General features: G+C 37.7%; 1 pseudogene; it reads right to left on the reverse strand.

The window, feature by feature from the left end:
* Positions 1–307: 307 nt before the first annotated feature.
* LOC127160336 (flap endonuclease 1-like) lies at positions 308–10,387 on the reverse strand (annotated as a pseudogene).
* Positions 10,388–10,937: the final 550 nt, after the last annotated feature.

A 10,937-nucleotide genomic window follows, 5' to 3' on the forward strand; every position in this document is an offset into this window, starting at 1 on the left:
GCTTCCTTGTCTACTCTTCATGATCTTCTTACAGCCGTTACGGATACGATCCTCGCTATAATAACTATAATAAATAAACTATATACTAACCTGGAAAAAATAGATCATATGTAAGAAGTTAAAATAAATAAATAAATGAGCAAGCACATAAATTACTAGAAAAAAGATAAATAAAATCGGTAAATTAAACTGTAATAAACATTAATAACATACAGTAAAAATTAAATGCAAAAATAATGAAAATAAATTATGGTGGACAAAATTTTATGGCGAGCAAACAGTCAATACACTTGCCATGTGGCCAAATTTATTTTTTCTGACTAAGCAATACACTGACTGCCACTAGAGGGCACAATTTAGCAAGTATGATCCAGGATGCAATTTGAAAGGAGGCCTCACTGATTTGGCACCTTTTTGAACATGTCATGTCCTGCGATGTGACATTCTACAGTAAGTGCATGCCTTTAAACAGTGTAAACATATGTACATTTGGGTCAATATTCTCAAGGATCTCTTCAATAGAGCAGTGCTATTTAATGAGGTCGATGGCCCTCTTGGGTCCGATTCCTTTTATAGTGCCACAGTAGTCACAGCCCAGTAGGATACACAGGTCAATGAACTGAGGAAGACATTCAAACATACGCAGAAAGCAATTAGAAGGAATTGACACATGTAGAATATGATAGATATTAACGTACAAAAGATAAGACTGAAACAAAGCTAAGGTCTTACCTGTTGATGTGTCAGACCCATTTCTTGTAGAATACAACTGAAATGAAACTCTTCGATTGGGAGCTTTCTAGGATGGAAAAAACTACCAGTTATTTCTACATAGCCAAACATCTCCATCAACAAGAAAAAAACATCCAAATGTCGATATCAACAGGTAATTTGAGATATAAAGTGCACCATACATACTTTGCTTCACTGGCTGTTAGATGCCTCAACAGGACTGACGTTCCAAATGTCAGACCGTCCATATCTTCTGTTGCTGTGGCATAAATCTTTCCTGATTTCACCAGAGCAGCACAGCTCGCCTCAGCCTCACATGGAGCCTTAACATAACAGATATTTATTTTTGCCCATATCCATGATATGTGTTTTTACTCAATTTTATGTAGTTGACCGACAGTACCTCAATGTACGGGACTCCAATTAGAGTAAGTAACCTCTTGTATTCCTCGTTGTGTTGTTTGGTAACCTTCACTAGACGCTTACTGAACTTGTCAATGTTTTCCTGTTCACCTGTGAGAATTCTTGAAATTAGGATAATTTTAAAGAATTTGTAAGGGAGCCAGTGGTGTATCAACTGCAGGAAAAAAGGCCTCAAATATATTCCCAACAGCATACACACCACTTCTCCAAATGTACCGGCAGCTGGAGGCGAAAAAAAAAAATGAGGTGACGTGACAATGGAGTCAAAAGTTCAAAATGTTTATTCCCACAGGTGCAAAAGTGAAGGTTTTCCACTGATGTGTCAGAAATATTTACAAAAAAAAAAAAATTAAAACAAAAACATTTGGATATGTCAAACAGGTTGACCCAAAAGACAGCAATTATGCTTCACAATCATCACACAACTCACTCAACAGCTGTGTCCCAAAGTGGAGTGCGCGGACTCCGAAGTGCATATTTTAAGTGCGAATGCGTCACAGCGGTGCGACGAAGGCTGTCCCAAACTGAAGTGCGTGGACTCTGAAGTGCGAATTTGAAGGGTGATTGCGTCACAGCGTCACGACGTAAGCTGTCCCAATTCAGAATGCGCCCTCCGAAGTGCGCATTCCAAGGCTGAATGCGTCACCGCGGCGCGACGAAGGCTGCCGTAATTCGAAAGCGACTTCAAATGCGGTCTCCGATTCCCAGGAAAATGAAGTGTACATCTGATGGACACTTCGCACCCTACCATATCCCAGAATCACTTGCCCGCAGATGACGATGGAATTTATATTCAAAGAACATGACGGGTGAGAGTTCTGTTGGGGAATTCACATTGAAATGTAAGTAAGTAATGTAAGTAAACAAACTTTAGCACGTACTTTAGTATTTTGTATGCATGTCCTGCTGTGTCATGTTTTGTAATGTTAAGATTGCAAACTTTTCTTTATATTATAAGTGTTTCCATTTTTTCTTGTTGTAGGACTATTTTACAGAAAGTGAGCCTGCTGGGGAAAGACTTAAAAAAATACAAAGTAAGCAAGTTAATAGAGTATTTTTTCCCGCTGAAATTCATTGTGCTGTTGTTGTTAACAGGCATGGTTTATTTGCTCTGATTTAGGATTGCAGGTGTCACAAATTTTTAATATCTTTTTTTGTCACTTTGTCAATGAAACAACATAATTTCTGTAGTTTATTTTTGTGATGTAACTTAAGAATGAAATGAATAATTTTTGTGCATTTTGTATTTTTGTATGGTATATTCACGTGTTAATAAAAGAGAACTAATTCTGTACAATTTGTAAATTACAATGTGTAAATTTCTGTAATGCAGCTTATATTTTTTTTACAACACTCTTCTATACGTTTATTTTATTTTTTGTCCTGTAAATATTTTTTACAACTATTTACAACCATAGCTTAGGTTTAACATTAGAAAAACAACATCAATTTTAAGTCCAGCCCTGCCTCCATGTGTTCTGGGGTCTTCAGGGAGATGAATCTCTTGGTGGTGAATGGCCACCAACTCCTCAGCAACTTGGTGGACAATGCGGTGGACAGTGGAACGAGGCATGTCAAACACTCTGCTGCCGCTGAACATTGAGATGAACAATGCATAATTTGTTTTTATTTATTCACAGTTTTATTTTTATGGTTACTTAACTGCCTAAAATCAGGGTTTCTAAATATGTTCACCATCAAGACAATAAACTATTATAAAATCGCACTTTGGTAACATATCAGTCAGTATTTGAACTGCTATATATTTCTGTGTGCATGGTTTTGTATTTTTTTTTTCATATGTATCGTTACATTATTCATGTCGGTTCAAACGCAATGAATGCGTTTAAAATTGTAATCCGGCAAGGATGCAGCAAAACAGTATAATTTACCCGGCCATGCTCTTGGCCAAGCCCGAGGTACATCCCCACCATCTCTTCCAGTAAAACATAAAATATAAAAACAAATATGACCAATGCTGGCTCCATAACTTAAACGTCTACGGGGTCATCCACATATCGCGTCTTTTGCGCGCTCAAGTTCGTTGTTTCAAATGTAGACGCGCGCCAGCCGCGCTCATAACGGAAGCGGTGCGGTCGCGACGTGCTCGCGGTGCGACGCGCTCGTTTTTTTCAGGCACGTCTGCGCCGCATGGAGTTGAAAACATCTCAACTTTTCAGAATGCTGCAAGCGCACCGCGGGACATGTGACAAGATTCAACCAATTAGCTTCATCCTTTCCCGTAACAACATTGAAAGCTCAGCCAAGATGGAGAAACAACTGATCATAGCTGTACATTTTTAAATAAACTTAGTAGCAGAGCTACAGCAAGTGATTTTTAGTGCTGGAAATCCGTTTGTCCTTTGATGAAACTTCCGCAACTTCATTGAGTGTGCAGGTCATGGTTGCTTATCAACGGCAGACGCCACGGGAGCGCAAGCGACAGAGCGCTTTGGAAAGGAGGAAAAATCGGCGCGCCTACCGTTTTCCATGCATTTTTAGGCGCAATATGTGAACGGCCCCTAAACCTGTCAGGATGGCAGCGCCCCTCTCGCACCGTTGCTATGCGACAGGAGCGGTAATCGGGAACACCTGGTGGCGCAATTAGGAAAACCTGCGAAGGTGGAGCGTCTCATGCACTTCGGAGGTGTGGCCTTCGAAGTCCATGCACTTCGAAGTGCGTGGACTCCACTTTGGGACACAGCTTACGAGTCCCCACCAAATCTGAGAAGCCATCTTAAAAAGACTAAGCCCCTCCTTCTCAGACTAAACCATCTGGCAACCCAAAGGTAATGAAGAAACTTAAGGAAGACAAACAAATGTGCTTTAACAGAAACAAAATCAAACAACAACAACAAAAAACACTGTTATACAATACAAAAAATAAAAAAATTGTGAAACAAAAACTCAACTTATTATTAATACTTAACAATGCTCACCCAAAAATTAAACAAAACACCAACCTCCCCCTTCCTACATGAGCACAATAAACCATCCCACCTATTGGCGGGAATGAGATCTTTAAAATGGTGAGCATTTACTATGACCGGGTTTTGTCTGTTTGGCATGGGAAAATGTTCTAATACGCAAGTATGACTTTGCATGATATGTAAATTTTTATACAAAACAATAAACATTTAACCTGATCACCGGTCTTGCATTACTTCTTAACACAGTACAATACATAAACCAATATGGTGAAGTCTATCAATCATGAAATGTCAAACTAAGGAAAAAACGACATAAGGACAGGAACAACATTACATCACACATGATGATTGACAACCATATCCGTGTTAACTGGTGTTCAATAGGGAAACATATGCATGTATGTTCACAGTCCCATGTCAAAATAAGAGTCCTTTCCATAATAAGAGTCTCTAGTCACAGAGCCTCACTGTGACAGAATTATTATTATTATTATTATTACTATTTTTTTTTATTATTATTATTATTTTTTTTAAAAGCATGTTGTTTTGAAAGTGTCTGTACCTGCTTCTTGGGCCTGAGCTAGACGTTTCTCAGCCTCAGCTCGTCTCTCGCCTCTCTTCTCCAGCTGTAGGTGTTAAAATAAAATATATTGTATCTTGAAACAGAATGCAAAATTTTACATTTTACAGAAAAAAAAAAAAAAATTGTTATTTAACCAAGTTACCTCACCATATACACTACCAGTCAAATGATTTTGAACAGTAAGATTTTTTGTTTTAAAGAAGTCTATTCTGCTCACCAAGCCTGCATTGATTTGATCCAAAGTACAGGAAAAACAGAAAAAGGCTGAAATATTTTTACTATTTAAAATAATTGTTTTTTATTTGAATATTTTAAAATGTAATTTATTCGAGTGATTTCAAAGTTGAATTTTTAGCATCATTACTCCAGTCACATGACCCTTCAGAAATCATTCTTATATCCTGATTTGCTGCTCAGAAGTATATTATTATTATGTTGAAAACAGCTAAGCAGAATTTTTCAGGTTTCTTTGATGAACAGAAAGTTCAGCATTTATCTGAAATAAAAAATTTTTGTAACATTATAAATGTTTTCATCATCACTTTTGATCAATTTAAAGCATCTTTGCTAAATAAAAGTATTAATTTCTATAATTTCTTTCCTAAAAAAAAAAAAAAACAAACTTTTGAATGGTACAGTGTAAAATGTTACAAAAGCATTTTGTTTCAGATAAATGCCGATCTTTGGATCTTTCTATTCATCAAAGAATCCTGAAAAAAAAAAAAAAAACTGTTTTACATATTGATAATAATAATAAAAATATTTCTTGCAAATCATGTGACAGCAAATCATGTGACATTGAAGACTGGAGTAATGATGCTGAAAATTACATGAATAAATTACATTTTTAAACATTCAAACAGAAAGCAGTTATTTTAAATAGTAAACATATTTCATAAAAAAAAAAAAATAGTTTAAGAACGACCCATCAATAATTCGTAGCATCGTGAACACACACGTTTCTCTAGATAAGACCCTTCTTCCTCGGCTGGATCATTTAGAGTCCTTTGAAGCTGCATGTAAACTACATTTTGGAAGTTCAAAATCAGGGCACCAATCAAGTCCATTTATATGAAGAAAAATCCTGAAATGCTTTCATCAAAAACCATAATTTCTTTACGACTGAAGACAAAAAGACATGAACATCATGGCTGACAAGGGCGTGAGTAAATTATTTGTAAATTGTTGTTCTGGAAGTGGACTTCTCCTTTAATTCAGGCAAAGTTAAATCTGTACTGGGACAGGATTTGACAGATTATTTTAGCGACTCCGACTTCACGAGACTAATGAGAGCATATAGACAACACAGAGAGAATTAAATTCAGCTCTTTCATTTCCAACATGTGCTCATTCATGGCTGTATATTATTTAATTCAGACAAATTTACGTGTTTATCAGGACTGACTATCTTACATGACTCTGTGAGTTCTTCTATTTCTTCGATCCAAAGCTGCATAAACTAGCTACATATCAGGCATTTATGTAACACGTCTAATATGTGCATTAATGCTATTATGTTAAATAAAGTTGACTAATTACAGCTAAGCAAGTGCTTTACCTATGCATGCCGTTGTTGTCTCGTTTCCCCTCAGACGCGCTGAAATGATGGTCCTGCCGGTAATTCTCAAAACACCCACAAGATGGCGGCGTTGACTCGGAGATGATTCGGGAGAGTCACTCATCTCTAGAAAGCATGTCCACTCTCTTTTAAAATAACTGTCAAACGGTCTTTCAAAAGACGTGTTAAATCGCCATCTGGTAAAGGGTTTTTGTGGACTAATTATATTCCATTTTAATGTTACTGGGGCATGATCACTAATGACTATTAGATTCAGAAATACTTGACATGATAGAATTACTGGTGAGAAAGAAGTCAATGTGGGAATATGAGTAAAATTCTTAAAAAAAGTATTCTTTAACGTTGGGATGCTGTAGATGCCAGTTATCGCCACGACTAAAATCACTCATGAACTGTTTTATGGTTTCTGCGGATTTCCAGATTCTGTGTATTCCCCGAACTGTTAAATCTATCTATTGTTGAGTCTAGAACTGTGTTGAAATCACCTGCTATTATGACTGAACAGTTAGAAAAAAATGAAATGGAGGACAAAAAAGTCTGAAAAAAAAGACGGGTCATCTGTGTTTGGGCCATATAAATTAGCAATTGTAACTGGGCCATTGTTAATTGAGATGTTTATGATAGTGAAACATCACTCAGGATCTGTAACAGTAATGTTGTGAACAAAAGATAATTTTTTACTTTACTTACTTTACTTTACTTTTTACTCCGTTTTGTGTTGTAGTGAGCCGGGAATAAATTACTGTACTTTGATGATTTCATTTTATTATAACTAAATTCTAATAGACGTGTCTCCTGCAGAAGGCATATGTCGGCTTGTAGTTTATTTAGATGATTAAAAACTTTTATCCTCTTCGTCTGAGAACCAAATGCATGAATGTTCCAGGTAACAAAAGTGATAGATGAAATGTTTTAGTGAAAAATAAACAGAGATGTATATTAATATGTGAGCCTGTTAGTACTGTATACGTATAAATGTGTGTGTACAGTATGTATTCGAAAGTGTATGGCAGTACATATGCGTGTGTGTATAACAATGCAGTGTTGTTGGCAGACTGACAAAAATACAGATACATAATTGACAATGTCAATTATGTCAAAGCAGGACAGCAACAACAAAACAAAAACCATTGAAAACAGACATAGGGTAGAACATGGGAGGGGGGGCACAAGACCTAGGTGCAAAAGCAAGAGCACATCTTATAGATTAGGCAGAGAAAGAGAGAGAGAGTGAGTTTAGATCAGTTAAGGCAGTTATTGATCTAAACAACTATTATATAGTTGTTCATCTATGTATAAGTTGTCCACTGTAATTGTTGCCCTTTTTCCTTCCTTTTCGGATTGGGAAAAGTTGTTTTCGGCATTCGAGAATGTCCTTTGGGTATTGCTCATTGAGACCATATTTTGTGCCTTTAAGTTGTCTGCCTTGCCTCTGTACCACTTCTTTGTGTCTGTAGTGTTCAAATTTTGCAATGATCGGTCATGGTCGGTTGTTGTTGTTTTGAGCTCTGATATGGTGAATATAAGGTGATGATCTGTACAGTTTTGGCTGGTAATTTGAGTTGTTTTATCATAAAGTCCTAAAGTGATTTTTTGGATTCTTCAGTCAACGTAATCCTGGTATCAAGTCCGAAAAGTTTATTTTCAGTTGAGAGTAGAATGTAGCTTACCTCAGTGCAGCATGGCAGTTTTGGTGATGCAGATGGTGTTATACTTGGACTGGAGAGTAAATCGAGGTCTCTTGGAGTTTGGAGTGGGGTTACCTTACTTTTATTTGTTGTGATCCAGTTTGTCCTTGTTCATGGTGCAGCAGAGTGTGTTGTAGTGTGTATATATTCTTCGAGATTATCCAAGTTGTATAATGCTATAATCTAATTTTGAAATGGAGGGAAATGCAAGATGAAAAAAAAGTGTGGGGAAAAGAACGGAAAGAAGAAAAAACAATAGCAGACAACGGTAACATTTATTTTCTAAAAAATAACTCCCATCAATCTTAAAAGAATGAAGCTCTCTTATGTTTCTGGCCTTTTAACCTCCACATAAAACATTCTTTTACACTTAGTCAAAAAAAAAAAAAAAAAAAGAAATTATGACCTTTACTTGCCTTAAACCATTTTTTCTCTCTCTTATGAAGAAGCTGAGAATATCACCACCTCACACAAGCAGGATTCTGTGTCATTAACTCCAAAGTTGGTTTAGGTTCTGCAATTAAAAACACAGACATCAGTGGTTTAATTAAAATGTGAACAAGTCATCATTCTGTTGTTGCATCAAAATGTGAAGCAAACAGGCAGGAGACAACAGAAACATGCATTTTCAAAAATAACTCACATCAATCCTGAAAGAATGAAGCTCTCCTATGTCTCTGGCTTTCAACATCTACAAAAAAAGCAAACATTCTTTTACTACTAGTCCAAAAAAATTATAATACGGAATTATGACATTATGACCTTTACTTGCCTTATACCATCTTTCCGTCTCTTCTGAAGAAGCCGAGCCGAACGCCTCCTCTCACACGCGGCCTTCTGTTTCGTTAACTCCCGCCGCGGGCACAATGAAGACTCAAAGCTCAACAAGTCTGAAATAGTACATGCAAAACATTACTTTTAACAATTAAAACTTAATCAGCCTTAAAATAATTAAGCTAGTCTTCATTACACAACGCCGTTTTCTTTAGGAAACTACTTTCAGTTTAATCGCGGGAAAAAAAGTTTACGAATTAACATGTAAATCTGTTAACGATCCTCTATTAACACCTAAATCTTGTGTAAATATGACATATGAAACTCACAGACGTTGTATTAAAGCTATCTCTTCCGTTCAGTAGAAGAGGCCGTTAAGACTATTTCTGAGGCAAAAACCGTGCCAGCATATTTTACCATAAAAGCTCTTTTCCGACTTTTCCCACGTTCCATTAAGTCTCAAAATACTCCCGGACACACATAATGAATGATGACTTTACATTTTTAATCTTTACTTACCGAAAATCGTCCTTCACTCGCTTCCATCTGCAGACGCTGAGAAAATGGCCGCTTCTCGCGCGCACTTTTTGACGTACGGTGGACACGACGTGCTTGCTCTCTCTCGAGTCCGCGTTCCTAACCCAGTACCGCTGGGTTATAAATTAAGACCAGTTTTAACCCAAATTTGGGTTAAATTAACCCAACATTCTTACCCAGCGGTCTCAACCCAGCATTTGGGTTGAAAAAACAACCCAGCGTTTTTTAGAGTGTATGTGTAAGATCTTTAAGGAGAATATCAAGGTAGGAGTAAACATTAAAAAAAACTGTCTGAGCAGATTTAGCAGGAAACCAATTCCTTAAATGTGGTAAATTCCTTAAATTTGGTTTGGCACTCTTTAAGCTGTAGGCTAAGTGCACCTGCAATGTTTACATAGTTCCTTGCAATGCCTGATTAAAGAATGCTCAACTTCACTTGGTACCACATATGACAAGATTGTTTCTAGTGTCTAATTATCAGGAGCAAAGCTCATTTAAATCATAAGTAAATATTGCATTAATATACAGACCAAATAACGAGAGTGATCATGTATGACATTCATTATCCCGGCTACACTGTGGATGGTGCAGTTCAAGGGGCTGTATAGTGACCAGCAGTGAAGGTTGTAAATTTGAGTGTTCTCTCTAAAGACTGCAGCTGCTTCTGGGAGGCTGCATCACAGGTCCAATCAAACTATTCCTCTCTTTGGAAGGATGACTTTAAGGGAGATTGGATGGCTAGAACTGACAACAACAAATTAGAACAACCCTGCCTGTGATCTGCAATGTTTTACTTTAAATGTGGCAAGAGAACTAGTTGGTCTATAGTATCATATGGGGCTTGACCCCCCTTTCCTGACATCCAAAGGGAGAGTTTATAACCTACAAGGTTATGATTTTGTATGCCCATGACAATGACTGGAAAGTCTAAACTGGAAACTGAAGTCAAAAGTAAAGAACACTTCTTTGGTTGAAGGTGATGTCTGATATGATACAAGGACTGAGTGTCTACTGACACTGAGAGACCCTGTTCAATAATGAGGTACGCCCCTTTCCCCATGTCTCTTATCCACACTCTGGTGTTAGGTGGAGGGGGAGGGGCCCCGACCTGGTTATGCTGAGAAGACCAGGTCTCTGTCATAGGAGGTGTTCTCCTCTGACTAGAAGTCTTTGAGGGCTTTATGAAGTAGGTGCTGGATCTCTGCTAAGTTCTCAACATCCTTACTCTCAGTTCCTCTAGATTTCCTACTTCTGTAATGACTACAGTGTTTGTGGCCATTCTCATAGCCATCTCTACCCTTCTTCTGTCTTTGCTCTCTGTCCTCCCACTGCCAGCTCTCTTTTCTGGGGGCATCCCAGTGACTGTTATGTCCCCTGAAACTTGAGAACCTAGGGCTCTGGGTGCTCTGCTGGAGATTGCTGGAATGGGCAAACCTGTTCTGGGGAAGTTCTGACACTTCCATTCGAAAGGGAGTTTTACTGTCATGTCCTGATTCAAGCACAGATGTATCTGGCTGTCTGTCTATCCTGTTTGTGCCTACCCTCTCACTGTCCCATGCTCGCACTGCAATCTGCCTCAGTTCTCCTGCAGACATACGGTCAACATCTACCAGAAGTGTGAGAGGTTTCCTAACAGTGGGGTATAGATTACTCACAAACGAACTCTTGAACATGACATCCTCTTCTGCACT

This window comes from Labeo rohita, unplaced genomic scaffold, assembly GCF_022985175.1.
Source record: "Labeo rohita strain BAU-BD-2019 unplaced genomic scaffold, IGBB_LRoh.1.0 scaffold_328, whole genome shotgun sequence".
Classification (NCBI taxonomy): domain Eukaryota; kingdom Metazoa; phylum Chordata; class Actinopteri; order Cypriniformes; family Cyprinidae; genus Labeo; species Labeo rohita.